The sequence below is a fragment of the Petaurus breviceps genome, unplaced genomic scaffold, assembly GCF_028583685.1.
Source record: "Petaurus breviceps papuanus isolate PSGF00001 unplaced genomic scaffold, PetGlider_PUasm1.0 178, whole genome shotgun sequence".
NCBI classification, from domain to species: Eukaryota; Metazoa; Chordata; class Mammalia; order Diprotodontia; family Petauridae; genus Petaurus; species Petaurus breviceps.
In genome coordinates this window covers 35,795,360-35,814,476 of record NW_027185777.1, presented here as the reverse complement: position 1 = coordinate 35,814,476, position 19,117 = coordinate 35,795,360, and positions in this window count along the sequence as shown.

Here is a 19,117-nt window from a genome sequence, read left to right as displayed (position 1 = left end):
ATCCTCCATTTCTTCATTTTTGTGGTTTAAAATGCCCACTAGAACCTAATGGTGGTTCTTTGTAAGGCATTTTAAAAATTTCTCAAGTTGTAGGACAGACCCAGCAGACTTGACCATGATCATGCAGTTGTCAAGGCATTTTGATGATAGCATTTGGAATCACAAGGACATTTTCCACCATGGAAGACAAAGACTGAAGATTTGATGGGGCCAAGCATTCTCATCTTATAGTTTAAGAATGTATCATATTATATCATTAACATGATCCATCTTTATTTGCTTCTTCAGCCAAACTTAATCCATTTAGTGCATTAGTATTAAATTCCTCAGCTGCTTCCCTCTCCCCAGGAATACCAACTTACTTTTCTCATCTCTAGTCCTGTGTAACTGAGACCCCTGGGAGTGTGGGGTTAAGGAGTCTAATGATGGATAGGAAGATATTGTAAGAGCAGTTCTAGATCACTGCAATAAAGCAAATATCACAATAAAGTGAGTCATATGAATTTTTGGTTTCCTAGTACTATAAAAGTTATCTTTATACTATATTGTAGTCTATCAAGTGTGCAATAGTATTATGTCAAAAATAACACTCTATTGCTGAAAGAAAAACAAAACATGCTAGCATCATGGTGAGTCTTCAGCGAGTCATAATCTTTTTGCTGGTGGAGGGTCTTGCCTCCATGTTGATTACTGCTGCCTGATTAGGGTGGTGGTTGCTGAAGGTTGAGGTAGCTGTGGCAATTTCTTAAAATAACAACAATGAAGTTTGCCTCATTCATGAATTCTTCCTTTCACTTGAACACTTAGAGACCCATGTGGGGTTATTAATTAGCCCTAATTTCAATTGTGTTGTGCCTAGGGAGGCCCAAGGGGAGGGAAAGAGATGAAGGACCAGTGTATTGAATGGAGCAGACAGAACACACCCAAAATTTATCAAGTTCATCACCTTATATCGGCATAATAATTCATGTCAGCCCCAAAACAATTGCTATAGTAATAACATAAATCACTGACCACAGTTACTATAACAGATGTAATAATGATGAAAAAGCTTGAAATATTGTGAGAATTGCCAAAATGTGATACCAAGACAAGATGTGAACACAGGCTGTTGGAAAAAAAATGGCACCAATTGACTTGGTCAACATAGATTTATCACAAACCTTCAATTTGAAAAAGAAAGCACTATCTATGAAGCCCAATAAAGGAAAGTATGCTGAAAGTAGGTATGTCGGTACCTAAAAGGAAAGCTTCAGTGACCCAAAACAAACTTCACCTACTTCACAATTTACCTGTGACCATACTTGATTTTTTGAGTAGATGAGGGGAGAGAAAAGAGGAGGATAGTTACCTCAGGACACATTGTATTGGACCTTGTAGGAGTCCCTGCAAGTCCTTCTCACAAACCATCAACAATTTCCTCATCTGTAAGGGGAAGAAAAAAGAACTTAGACTAGGTAACCTCAAATGCTCCTTCAAACTGTGTGGATCTCTTGTTAAATGGATCAGTGATTTCATGGCTATGGACACTTCAGAGGTACAGATCACACCACATCTGTATTTTCTTACCTTACACTATTCTTGTCCACTTCCTTCTATAAATCTTCCATTGTGAAGGTCACCAATAAGAAGAAAATCCCCATATTAATAGCAGCACTTTTTGTGATAACAAAGAACTGAGAACAAAGCAGATACCCATTTATTGGGGAATGGTTAAAGAAATTATGGTACACAAATGTAATTGATGAATGCAATTCATCATATGAACCAAAAAACATATGAAGATGATGAATAGAGAAACTTGGAAAGACTTACATGAACATAATGCAGAGTGAAGTAAGCAGAACCAAGAAAACAACATACACAATGATTACAACAATGTAAATGGAAAGAACAGCCACCACAAAACTATTAAAAGTGAAAGTTGCAGAATTAAAAAGAGCAGGTGAAGCCACAAGGAAGAAATATGAGAAGAAACCTTCATACCTCCTCCCTCTTTTGCACAGAAGGAAAAGCCACAGGTATAGAACAGTCTTTATTTTCAAATTGTTTCAATGTATGAATGAGTTTTGCCAATTTTTTTCTCTTCATCCTTTTTAAAAATATTCTTGTTATATGGAATGTCTCTCAGGGTAGGAGAGGTATGCTCAGAGAAATTTTGGAGATAAAAAAACAAAAACACCAATAATTTTAAAAATATCTTCCATTGAGTATTATCAGAAGTATCTCTCAAGGTTTTGTGACATTATACAAGTACCACTGGAGCTCACACACTGTGTTTTTTGCATCTCTTCCCCACTCTTGCAGCATGACTAAATTTCCATGCATACATACTTTACACCATATCTCCAGTATCATTGCTTAATGTGTTACAGCATACTCTACTAGAGGAGACACAATTTTGTGAGCTTTGAGGGATCAATTTTCCAAATATTTGAGGTAGTTCAAAAAAGTTATGGCCCTTGTTGCTAAAAATAAATGAATGAATGATTTCTTTTAAAAGGCCATCCCAGTAACTACCAATGCATATACTTTCCCTGTCGTAGATACAACACCAGGCCTGAAGTCAGGAAGACTCATATTCCTGAGTTTAAATCCAGCTTCAGACACTTACTAGCTTAGTAACTCTAAGCAAGACACTTAATCCTATGTACCTCAGTTTCTTGATCTGTAAAATGAACTGGAGAAGGAAAATCACTCTACCATCTTTGCCAAGAAAATCCCAAATGGAGCCATGAAGAGGTGAACATGACCAAAACCAATTGAATAACAACATACTTTCCCTGATAATCAAGTTTTTATAGAGAAAAATCTTTGTGAGAATGACCCATATATGAACTTAGGGCATCTCTGATGCAAGTATGAAGGAAATAGGTAGACCTTTGTAAACAAAATTCTATAGCAGACCACACCCTTATAGTCACACTGCTGCTAGGAAGGTACAGAGAATACAATATCCCTCTAAGCTTATTGTTCAATATAAAAAAGTGTTTTCTTTGGTAGAACACAATGTTAAATTGAGAGTTCTTTTTCAACACAGTTTCAAACTCATTTTGTATTTTTTTTTTGCTTCATGAATTATTATAGCCAAAGTGAAGGGTAGGGAACTTGCACTCGAGGGCACATGTGGCACTCTAGGTCCTCAAGTGCAGCCCTTTGACTGAATTCAAACTTCACAGAAGTTTAATAAAACAGATCTCCTTAATAATAGGATTTGTTCTGTGAAGTTTGGATTCAAAGGGCCACATGAGGACCTAGAGGGCCACATGTCACCTTGAGGTTGCAGGTTTCCCATCCCTGGACAAAATCATCACCTGATAGCCATCCCACTGAAATTGATCTAGGTTAATCCTTGGAAAGGAAACAGCTTGTTGCTAGAACTATGTCCAGTATGGTAGAACCTGCCAGAACTCATTCTCCACTGACATAACCTTCAGGAACCCAGAGTGCCCTCCACACCACAAGGAGGCATCAAATCAGTGATTTTGACCCTTTTTTGTGTCATGGAACCCATTAACAATCTGGTTGAAGCCTATGGACTCCTCCTCAGAATAGTGGTTTTGAAAGCACAAAATAAAATAAAATACACAGGATTACAAAGGGAAACACAATTTTGTTGAACTACAGTTATCAAGATGTTTTTTAATAAAAGTTCACATACCCTAAGTTAAGTAAGTTAAGTACTCCTCTATCAGAGTCAAATTTGGTGGTTAACCTCTTGAACCAATCATATTATTTCCTTCAGCAAACCCCCCAAATTGGTATGTGTATATTGATATATGTGTGTGTTTTCTTCCACGTTTTTCTGCCTGGAATCATGCACCACAAGGTCATGGTCACATTCAGAAAACACACTTTATGCTTATGATATAGAAAGTAACTATGTTTCTCCCTATCCAGGAGCGATGCCACCTCTGCTGACTGAGCAGCAGGTGTTCTTGCTTATCTCTTCAGGGTGCCCCATTCTACATTCAGAGCATGAAATAACACCAAGAGTGAATGGCATAAGCTGATGTGAATTTGACACCATGATTAGCCCAACTTCTAAGGAGGAATTGTCACAGATACTCGGTGTCAACAGATGTTCAGACTGCTGTTGTTAGAACTGAGTGCTCTCCAGAGGATCTAGCCTCTGCTGTAATTATCAGCAATTGAATAATCCTCACTCTCACTCTAGGGATCAATCTCCACCTGCCTACCCTCTATATGCTGCCAAGGAGGTTGTATAAAACCAGGGCAAGATGTGCGAAATGAGGAATATTAAGAATTCAGAAAAGTGTAGGAAGAATTATGGGAACTGATATAAATTGAAATAAGCAGAGAAACGAAAACAGTATATATGACGACTACAATAATGTTAATGGAAAGAACAAAAAAATTGAAACTGAACCATGTTGTTGTAATGGACAGAAATGGTGTTAGAGAAATAAAAAAAATAAGTACCACTCTCCTAAATTGCAGAGTTAGGGGGCTATTTTGGTGTGGAACATTAATGTCAAACATATGGTCAGACTTGGTTGAACTGCTTTTTTTATTTGTTAGTTTTTTCCAATTAAAAATAATTTTAAAGTTTTTAACTCCACATTCTATACCTGCCTCTCTTTCCTCTCCCCTCCCTTAGATGGTAAGCAATCAGATATAGGTTATACATGTGCAATTATGTAAAATATTTTCATATTAGTCATTTTGTCCAAGATGACTCAAATAAAAGGGAAAAAATGAAAGAAAGAAAGTGAAAAATAGCATGCTTCAGTTTGTGTTCAATCAATATCAATTCTCTCTCTGGAGGTGGATAGTATACTTCATCATTAGTCCTTTGGGATTGTCTTGGATCATTGTATTGATGAGAATAGATGTTATTCACAGTGCTTCATCGAATATTGATATACTGTGTATAACATTCTTCTAGTTCTGTTCACTTCACTATACATCAGTTCACATAAGTTTTTCCAGATTTTTCTGAAATCATTTTGCTTTTCATTTCTCATAGCACCCACCACAAAAAGTGCTGCTTTAAATATTTTTGTACAAGTAGGTCATTTTCCCTTTTTTGGATCTCTTTGGGATATAGAACTAGCAGTGGTATTGCCAGATCAAAGGCTGTGCACAGTTTTATAACCCTTTGGCCATAGCTCCAAATTGCTCTCCAGAATGATTGAATCAGTTCACAACTCAGCCAACAATGCATTAGTGTCTCAGTTTCCCCATATCCCCTCCAACATCCAACACTTCCCTTTTTTGTCATATTAGCCACTCTGATAAGTGTGAGGTGGATTCATAGTGGTTTTTATTTGCATTTCTTTGATCAGTAGTGATTTAGAGCATTTTTTGAAATTTTTTTTTTAATTTGTTACCAAGCACGGCTTACTGGGTAGGAGAAGGGGAAGAATATATTTAATGAAGGTACTATAAAAACAAAAGATACCAATAAAAATGCTAAATTAAAAATCTAAACCTGGACAATCCAGTCCTGGATGATGTAGTTTTTCTAGATGATGTTTTTATTCTCCTCCTTTAAAATTTTTTCCTTGCCTGTTTCTTCATATTCTACTTAAATCCTGAAAACTGGCCATGGCCCATGCTTTCAGACTTGGACTCTACTTCTTCTCCTACCCTTCCACCTGCCTGAACTTCTGTTTGCCAAATTCCAAAGTTCCTGACCAGATAGTATGTGACTTTCTTGGTAGATGACTTATTAGGTAAACCAATTGCTTTTTACTAATATAATGACTGGTTTAGAGTTTTGGTTTTTGTTGTTATTTATAGTCTTGATGTTGGTAGTTTTATCATTTAGGGCTTATATTTCCCAGAAGATCCTCTGCTTGTGTTCCCTGCTCATTTTGGACCTCTGAATGTGGACTCTCCCCATTCCTATCAGCTTGTCTAATTGGGTTTTGAAACATTCGTATCTCCTAGTCTAACCTAATTGGACCCTAAGATCAACTTTTATTCTCTGGAATGGCGGCCTGCTCTCACTTGTTCTGCTATTTCCACTCTTTCTGGACTGCTCAGGGTCCTTTTATAGCATACTTTTAAGAGGAAAAGGTAGGAAAATCACGTTTAAATATTTTAAGAAAATAGATATAGACTGAGCTTGTGATTTCATCAGTATTAGAAACTCCACTTTAGATATTCTTTCCAGCAGATGACAAATATAAAGTTTCTCTATATCTATCATCTGACCAGGGTGGTGTAGGGCACTGAGATGTTAATGAGCTAGCTCAGGGTGAGATCGCCACGGTCTGTCCAATGCAGGACTTGAGCCTAAGTTTTTTTTTTTTTTTTCCCCTCTGTGATTCTGAGAAGGTCCCTTAACCTCTCCATGCCCCTGCTAGCTTTCTACACCCATAAGTTGTGAAAGAGTTGCCTATCTACTTTGGTAAAGAGTATCTCCTCACTAGGGATTTCCCAGATTCCCAGAACAATATCAGTGTGAGAGAGAGACAGAGACAGAGACAGAGAAATACAGACAGCATCAGAGACAGAGATAGAGAAAGATTAGATAGAAGGTCTTTGGGAATCTGATCTTTCTCTTTCATTGACTCAATGACTGAGTTATTTAATCATTCAGTCAGATTTCAGAATAAACATACAGTAATCTAAAAGTTCAAAGGATCTGAAGACTTTAGGGAGAGTTCTTACAAACTTTATGAAGAACCGTTTTCTCCAAATGCATGTGGTGAGAATTTCCTACATATTAAATAAACTTCTGTAAGAATGCTACATTTTTCTTTTTTTCTTGTTTCCTTGTAGACAGCTGGTTTTCTATCTCTAACTCACAATATTAGGGTTGTACATGCATTGAAGTGGAGGATTAAGATAACTCACTGATTCCTTCTGACCTAGGAGCAAGCTGTTACAAAACTGTAGCAAAGATATTTTGTCTTTCACATATATATTGTTTACATCCCCTCTCTAGGCTGTTTTTCCCTTCCTTCCCTTTCCTTGGTATGACTTCTTGCCTCAGCTTCCTTACCCTGAACAATTTATGTTATAAACCATATCTCTGCTGTTAAAGAAATTCCAGGCATCAGAGTCCAAGGGGAGAGGCATTTGCTCCATAGAAATTAAAAGCAAGAAAAGTATCTAACTGTTAATGTATCTTTTCTTCTTGTTGTTTTTGGTCCTTTGTTCTGGAAGAGGACCAAAGACATCATGAGGAAGATGTCTTGATTTAGGAATGAATTGAATTGAAGTGAAGCCAATCTTTTCTTAAAGCCCAAGTCGTTCCCTTACACTCAGAAAACACTTATAAATGTTTATTGAATTGCCTGGGACCCCATTTAGACCTAATAAACTTTGATGACTCCACATGAGAGTGAACAAAAGTTTGAGGACAGATGAAGCCAGGATTTTTATTGGTAAATTTATTCAGAAAGTGCCCTCCATTCTCCACTTCACTTTATGTATATTGACACAGCCAGTTAGCCTTAGTTGGCAGGGACTTAGGAATGAGAATAATTTTTATTTCTCTTTAATAAAAATCTATTAACTTTGTGAACAATCAAATTTAAAAGGAAATAGAACAAACTGTGCTTTCTGAAAGAGTCGAACTATTTCTTATCATAATCTCATTGTGAAAAAAGAAGAAAATAGGGCCTTTCACTATAGGTTATTAGTAGGTAATTTTAGGTAAATTGAGTAACATAAGATGAGGTTTTAGCTTAAACCTTTCCTAGGGTTCTGTTTTCAGACCATCAGAGTGGCTGAACAGTGTTCCTCATTCATTAGACCTGCTCTGGTTTTACTCTTTCTTTTTTTTTAACCTGTATCTGTTATTTTCTTTAGGGGTGTCACAAAATTATCAAGGCAAAATTAATTTTTATTTATTTTGACCTCTAAAGGAATTATTCAAACCATACAAAATGTTGACAGAAGTAAGAAAATAGGATCAAGGAGGATAGAAAATTAAAAAAACACTAATGATAGCTGTAAGTCATTCTGACAGAATCAGATTTGGAAGGAACCTCAGCAGTCATCTAGAGCAACTCATATCTGAAGAACAATTTATTTCACAAAACCCCCAACAAATAGTCCTCCAACCCTTGCTTGAAGACTTCTAGGGCCTCTGAATGCTTCACTGTAAGTCTTCATTACCACTTCTTGCAGATAGCTCCAATTGTTAGGAGGTTTTGCCTTATGTCAAACTAAATCTGACTTCTCGGTGTTTACCAAAGTGCCTGCCACATAGTAGGCACTTAATAGTAAGCATAGTAGGCACTTAATAAATGTTTTTTGGCCAATTGACTGACTATGCAACTTCTGCCTGTTACTCCTGCTCCTGCCTTCTGACACTAAGCACAAAAAGGCTAATCACTCTTCCACATGATAGCCTTTCAATACTTGACAAATACTATGGTCTCCCCTCCAAAAATCTTCTCTTCTCCAGTTCCTTCTGATGGGTTGTAGGCTCTGGGAACCCCTTGAATCCCTAGAATCTTCCCACTTCATAAGGCAATCCCCAGAGGCCAAAAGCCTACCATTATTAATATGAGTGAATTTCTGTTACCTTAACCTAGCCTAATCCTCCATTGTCTGTTACCTCTAGGTAGCCTTCAGCTATCTCCCACCCTTGATCCCAACAAAATCCCATTCTCTTGGTTCCTGGAGTCTGACCTCAGTCCCATCAAGACCCTCCTTAGACTCCTCCTCAAGACCCTCCCCAAATTCCTCCTCTAGACCACCTCTATATCACTCCCACAGTCTTTCTCTATATAAGATCCATCTTGCCTCTATGAAGTGGCTCAGATTCAATCTAGCTCAGACTCAGTCTGTGTCAGATTGTTCTGGCCCACTTGTCAATACAAGTGTCACAGAAACTTAGACTCCTCAAGTCTACCAATTATGGCAAATCTTTAATAAACTTTGTTTTACTTTGGATGAGAGAAGGCTTGTATCAAATTCACTCAAGAGAACCTGGTGTGTTGGTATTTTGGGGTCTCAAGCACCCCTAAACCCCAAACCTCAACACTTCCATTGCTACTAGTATTGTAAAAGCTCAAGTCCCCTCATTATCCTGATCACCCTCCTCTGGCTGCCCTCTGGCTTGTCAATGGCCTTGACAAAATGTAGCACCCATGACTAATAATACATAGTACAATAATAGTACAATAGTCAATAGATATTAAGTACTATAGGAAGACCCAGGGTTCCCATGCTTTGGAACTTCTGACTCTATTAATGCAAACATCAGGAGCTTTTTGGCCACATGTTACCTTGGCAATTTATAGTGAATTGTGAGGCCACTAAAATCTCTAGCCTTTTTTGAAGGAACTGTCATCTCCCCATGCCCTCCCAACCCCATCTTGCATTTTTGAATTTGTTTTTTTTTAAGGTCAACTGTAGGACTTTATAATCATCTCTAAAGTTTCTTCTTCAATTCAGTCCAAAATTCTAGACTGTTGAAATTATTTGGAATCTGGCTCTGTCATCCATCATATTGACTACCTTAGCCAGTTTCATGTCATCTACATAGCATTCCATCTATGCCTTCATCTAAGTCATTGATAAAAAATGTAAAGAGGACAGGGTCAAGCACAAATTCCTGGGACACTTCTTTAGAGCCATTCTGGCTGAGGCTTCCTTCTTAAGGGACATTACATTTCAGCCAAGGTGATTTCAAGTTATTCATGACTACTCTGTAAGTCTACTCATTCATTAAGTTCTGAAGCTGCCTAACTCTATCCAATTACCTCATGTGGATACCATGAAATACTCAGGACTATAAATTCATAGATTCAGAACTGGAATGGACCTTAGAAGTCATTTGGTCCAACTCTCTCATTTTTACAGATGAGAAAAATGAAGTTCATGGATGTTAAGTGACTTACCCAATGTCACGTCTGCAGTAAACATCGGAGGTGGTATTTGAAGCCAGGTCCTCTGACTTCTGAGTCAATATACTTTGCCTTCTGCTACCTTCCATGATTTGTCGAATTTTTCTGAAATCTAGATATATGTTCAGCCTTCATTTAGCCTGCTAGTGTAAAAACCCTGCCCTAAAAGAAAATGCATGTCTAGTCTAGTACAAGGATCACAAATCATCCCTTTGTTTTGGGAATACAATAACTCCAGAAATCCTACAGGCATCCAAATAATGTTCTGTTGTTGTCATTGCTGTTGCTGTTGTTGTTATTGTTGTTGAGTCATTTCAGTCATATCTGATCCTTTGTGGCCCCATTTGGAGTTTTCTTGGCAAAGACGCTTGTATGATTTGCCATTTCCTAATTCATCTAATTTTTTGTTGTTGGGTTTTCTTGGCAAAGATATCAGAGTGGTTTGCCTTTTCCTTCTCCAACTCATTTTGTAGGTGAGAAAACTAAGGCAAACAGGGTTAGGTGACTCACCCAGGCTCACACCTCTGGCAAGTATCTGGGGTCAGATTTGAACTCAGGTATTCCTGAAACCAGGCCTGGCTCTCTATCTGCTGCACTACCAAATGCTAAACTAAAATGACCAGACGCTTTCATTTGGGCCAATGCTCTTTGTTATTTATGGGCAGATGACCATATATTGCTTGAAAATAAATATGCTACAAGGGTAACAATGGAGAATGTGTAAGGCTGAGAGTTGCAATCAGACATAATTTGTTATTATTATTATTTGTATTGTGGTAGAAAAGAGTTTATCAGACTGTTTGCAGAAATGTTGCATGTGCTGTCAGACCTGACTGATATGATGATTAGTTTTGATGAACTACTTTTTTCTCTTTCCCTTTTAAAATTTGTGTTAAGAAGGATGGCTCCTTGTTAAGGAGTGAAGGGAGGGATATATTTCAAAATCAAGTTGGTGTAGAAACAAAACTTATGAATGCAATGACACCTCTAGAAAGAAGAAAAATTACTTGGACCCTCTTAGATCTCTAGGATTTGGAGTTTTTTACTTATCTCCTGAAGCAAATAAATATTGTTTTTTTTAAGTGGGGAGGAGGCACAGAAAAGAGATAGTTCACACTTTCCCCAGCAGCTCTGGAGTGAACAGAAGCTATAGCAGCCTCAACAGATTCAGACCATTCCTCCGCCTACTATAGGAGGTGTTACATCAATAAAAATGATTTTTTAAAAAAGTTATTTCAAGAGGCACAGCTAGGTGACTTAGTGAATAGAGCACCAGCCCTGAATTCAGGAGGACCTGAGTTCAAATCCGGCCTCTGACCAGACCCTTGACACTTACTAGCTGTGTCACCCTGGGCAAGTCACTTAACCCAAATTGCCTCACCAAAAAAAAATTATTTCAAGAAATAAAGTTTCAGACTTCTGATGGAAGACAAAGAAGATGTCTCAGGGTACAGAAATGCCAGACCAAAGACACTAAAAATGAACTTTACAAACCCAGTCAGGTATCCAAAGATGACAATGAAGATACTTCTTTAAACCAGCTGCTCTTTGAAACAGAGGAGACACATAAATGTTCCATGCCAAGTCTCATGATGTTAAGTGCTCCTCTAAAAGGCCATACCTGGGCAATGGCAGGCCTGGAAGGTGAGGGGCGCACAGAGGTAGGCCCGGAAGAGGCCTGAGCAACTTGGGGGGGCAAGTCATCCCACCAACCACAAGGACCACTACCGGGCCTATCACCGAAGGGCTGGGACTAGAAAGAGCAAGGTAAAAACCAAATGCAGGGGTCCCTGTCTGGGACAGCAAATACTTCTGGGACTACCACTCCATAGCCCATAAATTTTTTTTAAAAAGCCCCTATCAGGACCTCCAAGGACCAAGATGGCAGAGTGAACCCCGCCTGCTCCAAACACCCCCTCTGACCCTGAAAACATAGTAACTATTGCCCCAGAGCAAAACCATCTACAGTAAAGGCTTGGGATCCCTAGAGGAAGGGCATGGCTAGAGCCCTGCTCAAAATGGGTAGAAAGCAGACTACAAAGACTCTGGAGTCCTACTATCCTCAGAGGGAAGAACCAAACTCAGAGAGAGACAATGTGGACTCCACACCCACAGCTGAAACATCAACAGGGAATGGGTCCCAAGCACAGAAAGCTCTCCTAGATGAGATCAAAAGGAACTTTGAAAACCAAATGAGAGAGATAGAAGACAAAATGAATAATTCTCTCAAAACCAAAATTGCAGAATTAGAAAAACATTATAATGAAGAAAACAGCTCCCTAAAAAGAAAAGTGTATGATATGGAAAAGGAGCTCCAAAAACTAACCAAGGAAAATGATTTGCTAAAAACTAGAATCAACCAAATTGAAACAAATAACTCTATGAGGAACCAAGAATTAGTCAAACAAAACAAGAATGAAAAATTAGAAAAAGAGGTAAAACTTCTCAATGGAAAAATAACTGACCTGGAAAACAGATCCAGGAGAGATAATCTGAGAATCATAGGCCTACCAGAAAATCATTATGAAAAAATGAGCCTGGACAACATTCTTTAAGAGCTCGTTAAGGAAAAGTGCCCTGAGATACTAGAACCTGAGGGTAAAATAGAAATTGAGAGAATCCACCAAACCCCTCCTGAAAGAGATCGCAAACTGAAAAGTCCTCGAAATGTTGTGGCCAAACTCAAGAACTACCAGGTAAAAGAGAAAATACTTCAAGCAGCCAGAAAGAAACAATTCAAATATCAAGGATCCACAGTGAGTATCACACAGGATTTAGTAGCCTCTACACTGAAAGATCAGAGGCAGTGGAATTCAATTTTCCGGAAGGCAAAAGAGCTCGTGTTACAACCAAGGAAGACTGAGCATATTCTTCCAGGCAAAGAGATGGTCATTCAACGATATAACAGAGTTCCAGATCTTCCTGATGAAAAAGCCAGAACTCAATGGAAAATTCAACCTCCAATTACGAGATGCAAGAGTGACATAGAAAGGTAAACAAGGAAAACACACACACACACACACACACACACACACACACCCTGCTATTTAATAAGAGCAAACTGGTTATAGACAAGTAGAGGGTATGAGTATAAAATACACAAAATGATGATTAAGAATAAAAAATTAAAAAAATATATTATTAAGGGCTACAAAGGGATTGCAACAGAAGAAGAGGAATGAATGAAGTGGAAAAGGGTAAATTATGCCACACAAAGAGGCATAAAAACAATATAACAGAGGAAAAGAAGGGAGGGAGATTAGTATAATATGAGCTTTTCCCTCATTGTTTCTGGTTCAAGGAGGGAATAACAACCAGTTAAGCATAGGACTCTATGGAGAAGAAATGCAAAAAGTATCATATTATAGGGAAAGAGGGGAGGGAGAGGAGCTTTGCATGAGATTTGTTCCTGTCACTCTTGGTGCGAAGAAGAAATAACATACTTCATTAGGTATAAAAATATTCTACAAGCAGTAGGAAGGGGAAAGGGCTATGAAAGGGTGGGGGAGGGGGGGTTATTAGGGAGGGAAGAAATAAGAGGGATTGGCTAAGATGGCAAAACAGGAAAATGACAAATGTTGGAGAGGATGTGGGCAAATTGGAACACTAATGCATTACTGGTGGAGTTGTGAAGTGTTCCAGCCTTTCTGGAGAGCAATCTGGCATTGTGCCCAAAGGGCTATAAACAATTTCATACCCTTTGACCCAGCAATACCACTTCTAGGGTTATGTCCCAAAGAAATCATACAAGTGGGAGATAGATCCATATGTACAAAAATATTTATAGCAGCTCTTTTTGTGGTAGCAAAGAATTGGAAATTAAGGGATTACCCATCAATTGGGGAATGGCTGAAAAAGTTGTGGTATATGCATGTTATGGAATACTATTGTGCTATAAGAAATAAGGAGCAGATGGACTTCATATTTACCTGGATAGGCTTATACGAACTGATGCTAAGTGAGAAGAGTAGAACCAGTAGAAATTTGTACACAATTACAGAAGCAATGTATGTGTGATGACCAACTTTGATAGACGGGACTCTTCTCAGCAATGGAGTGATATAAGTCAATCCCAAAAGACTCATAATGAAGAGAAATGTCTACATCCAGAGAAAAAACTAGAAAGAACTGAGTTTATGTCCAAATTGAAGCAAGCTACCTAATCTTTTTCCTTTTCTTGTTTGGTTTTATGTCCTCTTTACCATTTTTCATTCCATCTGATACAATCTGTCTTACAACCTGACTAATGTCTAATGTGAAAATATTTACAGATCCTATACTTGACTGTATGCCGCCATGGTGGGGAGGAAATAGAGGGGGACAAAATGTGAAACTCAAGGAATTGTGGAATTGAATCTTATAAACTAAAAGTAAACAAACAAATTAATAAAAATTATCTAAAGAAAAAAAAGGAGGGGGGCAGCCAGGTAGCACAGCGAGTAAGAGCACTGGCTCCAGTGTCAGGATGACCTGGGGATCAAATCCAGGCTCAGATACTTAGCACCACACCCAGAAATAACTGGCCATGTAACCTTGAGCAAGTTACTTAACCCTGATTGCTTTAAAAAAAAAAAAAAGAATACATGAAAAAAATGAAAAAAAAAAAATAAAAGGCCACCACTGGTCCTTAGCTGCTGATGAGCTCTACTTAGCAATTCCTTGCTTAACCCAAAGGGAAGCAGGATAGGGTTGGGAAAATCCTAAAGTTCCTTGGACAAAAGTGCTTTTGAACACAAAGTATCTTTATTTGTCCAGTTGCAAATAAAGACAAGCTGAGGCCTAAGGTGAAAATGAGGTTTAAGAAGCCATCCTTGATGTCTAAAGAGAGACCTTTCTGCTCCTTTCTTAATTCACTAATTAATCCCTGACTCCCAGTTCAGCAGCATAGCCTTTCCTCTACTGAGGTGACTAGGGCCTTCCCATTTTCTGGTGGGATTTTCCTATTGAAATTCTTAAGTATCTGGTGACTTTATTTACTTTTTTAAATTCTTCATACATTGTATTAGCCCTCCTAGCTAGTGGCAATTTAAATAATCTCTAATTGTGGAATGAAAATAATAACTGAGGTTGGAATGAAAGGCTTTGTCTCCCTTTAAAGGAAATTTTAAGCCAAAAATTAACAAGTGAAAAAGACTCACAGGATTTAGAGCTAGGATCTCATGGAAGTCACCGTCTCACTTTACAAAAGCACACAGACACAGAGAAATAAAATGACTTCCCCAAGGTCACACAGATTATATGAAGTAGAGCCAGAATTTGAAACTAGGTCCTCTGATTAAAAAGCCTTATCAGACCTAATTACTATGCAACACCATAGCAATTTTGAATATCATTATGATTATCAGATTCACATTGTAAACTTAATTTTATCATAACAGTCTCCTCCATATGTTTGTACTCCATATCCACAGTTGGATGATTCAGTAACAGGGTCCTCTGCTCATGCACCATGATGATTTGCTCATAATTTAAAATATTATTTAAAATAAAAATTCAGTCATTTTCCAGTTGTGTCCAATTCTTCAGGAACCCATTTGGGGTTTTCTTGGCAAAGATAATGGAGAGGTTTGTCATTTGCTTCTCCAACTTATTTTACAAATGAGGAAACTGAGGCCAACAGGGTTAAGTGACTTGCCAAGGGTCACACAGCTAGTAAGTGTGTGAGGTCAGATTTGAACTCAGGTCTTCCTAACTCCAAGTCTGGTTCTCTATACGCTGTGCCACCTAGCTGCCCCCAATTTATGATATTAAGAGGAGACTAACAGAACTGCCCTGAGTATTGATGGCTTTTACTCAAACCAAGCTCACTCAGATATCTCATCTGGAGTGTCATGTGTAAAAGGCAATACGACAGAGTGGTCAGTATACAGTATACACACAAATTAACTGTTCCAGTTTCCAAATTTTTTCCTAGCATCTATAAAATGGAGGGGAGGGGCAGTATTGGAACTGGCTAATCTCTAAGCTTCTTCCAACACATTCTATGACTATGATGAAAGTTTCTATATGATCAATTGGATCATAGAATTAGAAGGAGTGGGAGGAGGGAGGAGGAATAAATATTGAAACATTAGAGAAATTAGTATCAAAAATAGCTTGAAATTCACTAAGAATAAGTGCCAGGAACTATAGTTTGACAGAATTAAAGTTCATGCTCTACTGGCCAGCTTTTTAGAGCAGAAAAAGATCTGTGGATCCTAATAAACCACGAGGTATGGGCACTAACAATTTAATGATTTTTTAAATGGGCTAATAGTTTTCTTTCCAGCCCTTGTTAAATTCAACTTCTTCTGAATATTTCAAGAAGAATATATATATGCTGAAGATGCAAAATTGAGGTGAGAAACACAAATAAAAGGTATAAAAATAGGACATATGTGAGAAATAATTTTTTAGTCTAGAAAATAGAACACCAAGCTTCCTTACTAATAGGCTTTGAGCATCTAAAGGGTTACTATAGTGAAAGATACTGACCACATACATCTCTCTGAAAGCTAGAACAAAGGTGGACTGACTTACACAACATCCTGAACATAGGTGAAATATTTAAAAGTTGACCCTAGAATGAGTCACCAATAAAAAAGCACTCAATAAGCACACTACAGCATGCAAGAGACACAAAACAATAATAAAATAGATAGCTAAAACTATATAGGTTTGTAAATCATTTTAGGAATATTACCCCCTTTTTATTCTCACAACAACTATTACAAGGACATGCTTTAATTATAACCATTTTACAGATGAGGAAACTGCAGCATAGAAGGGTAAAGTGACTTACCAAGAGCCCACAGCTAGTAAGTATCTGAGTCTGGATTTGAACTCAGGACTTCTTGGCTCCATGTCCAAAACTCCCCAATTATATTACCTGCCTTCAAGGACCTTACATTCTACTATTTTTTGCCCAATAGATGCAGTTACAGCTGGCTGATATATTTGAAATTTTTTCTATTCCTGCTTGTAAATATATGATTGTAACACAGAATAATAGATTTTCTTTTCTTTTTAATGCCAACATAGATCTCCCTCAGCAGACACACATGATTTGACTGATATAGAATAATTCACTGCTTGTCCCTACTTGCTAGTTTTATCATCCAAAGCCTTATTTAATGCCTATAAATAGGAAAAGAATGTTATCTTATTTTGATCTCATTCAGTAACTTAAGCATACTAAATGTTATTTTTTTCTAGTACATGAAATGTCTTACCCTATGTGATAACAACATTTTTCATGTAGTGGTGCTTCTTATCATAATATTTCAGCTGCACTTGAAATCTTATCTCATTGTATTCACTAGTTTAGTTCCTACACATTTTACAGCGGTCCATTTCAACTTTATTCACATAATCAATAAATCCTTTGTCTCTTTGCCATATTATTATTAAGCAGAATAAAATAAGGCAATACACATAACAAGATGCAGTGTTAGAAAATTTTGATAACTTGACTATTTCATTTAAGGAAATACTTTCTAATTGAAAGTCTATTTGAATTAGCCTTGCTCAGTTTCCTATGGAAACATTTTCTCAACAACAAATATTTCACCAACTGTGCCTTTAAATTGGAATGAACATAAGAGAAGAGTGAAAAGCCCAGGGGAATGCATATTCACAGCCCTTGTTTTCTCTTTTTTGGACAAGCCAGAATTTTATCAATCTAATTCTTATGTTACATACATGGTGTTAATTCCATACCTGTGCTTCTTCCTTCCTTCCTTCCTCAACCACCATTTTTAGAAAAGCAGAGAATGGAATTTAACTAAATCAATTCATGTCCTCTTTCCATTTTCCCAGTTGCCTGGGTAGTGCTTGTACCTTCAGGAGTCCTTGAGCCGTTTAATATTTCTTCAGTGCCTGGCTCAGCATGGGGACTTGTGCAATAGTTAATTCAAAATGACAGGGTCTCTCCCTGCTTGGGGTTTATAATCTAGAGAAAAATATCAGAGGTGTGACAAACTTAAAGCACAGTGTTTAGTACAAGAGTAAATAGAAGTATTACACTACCTTGGAAGGGGAGGAATTTGTTGGTTACAGAATTTTAGATTCAGATTTAGATACAGATGTTTCCTCATCTGTAAAATGAGGGTTGACTTGATCTCTAAGATCCTTTACAAATCTGAATCTATAATTTTGTGATTTGGGGATAAAAGAGTCTTTAGAGATCTTCTAATTCTGCCCTCTCATTTGAGAAGCTCAAGGAAGGGAAATTTCCACATCCAGTGCTTTTCCTACAATACTTCCCTTTATCATTCTTTTGGATGGGAGAAGAAAGGCCACAGACTAAAATAACTGATAAAAAAAACTTGAGCCCAAGGACCCAAAGTACGATGAATCTAGACGGGGAAAAGCATCCAGAGGAGGGCAACCAAGATAACAAAAGACCCTGAGCATGTCACATGAGGATTTGTCAAATGAATTAGGGATATTAATCTTGGAGAAGAGAAGACAGGGGACACATGATAACTCATTAAATATTTGAAAGACTGTCATGTGGAAGAAGGAATAGACTTGTTCCTTTTGGCCTCACAGGGCAGAACCAGGAACAGTGGTTAGAAGTTGCAAAGAGATAAATATGGTAGTGATATAAAGGAAGAAATAGGTACAATGAGAAAATTGTCCAAAGGTGGAAGGTGGTGCTTCCAGAGGGAGCAGATTACCTTTCACTTTAGACCTTCAGCTCAGGGTCGGACAGTCTTGGTTGCGTATATTAGAAAAGGGATTTTTGCCCAGATATAGATTGGACTATGAAGTCTCTGAGGTCCCTTTTTGTTCTGAGATTCTGTGATTCCATGAATTTGGAGTGATCAGCTTGCAGGGGACCATCCAAACATAACAAGTTAAAGAAGTAGAGAATAAAAGGAATATCATTGCCAGGGCTGCCAGAAGAGACCTGAAACTTGGGCATGTGAGCAAGTCCTGTGGATAACTGGCTGGTCATTCGACTCATTCATCCCCATTGTATCTATTCTACTGCATAGCTAGCTGGTGAGTTTTTATGCTTTCTCCTCCCTATTAAAACTATCCATGATGTTTTGTTTAGCTTGGGATTTGGGGGTCTTATTTTTTTACCAGATTTCACCAGCATAAAATGTGGTGGGCAAAGGGACCACCACTGCATGTTTTGTCATCTCCCATAAGGATGGCACTGAACAGACTAGATCAAGAGCTGGGACTAAACATAGGCAAGATAGGAAGCCATGGCGTCCAGCATACACAGGAGTAATTACAATGAGTGACATTTTCTTTTTTTGATTCACTATACTGTATGTGTGTGTGTG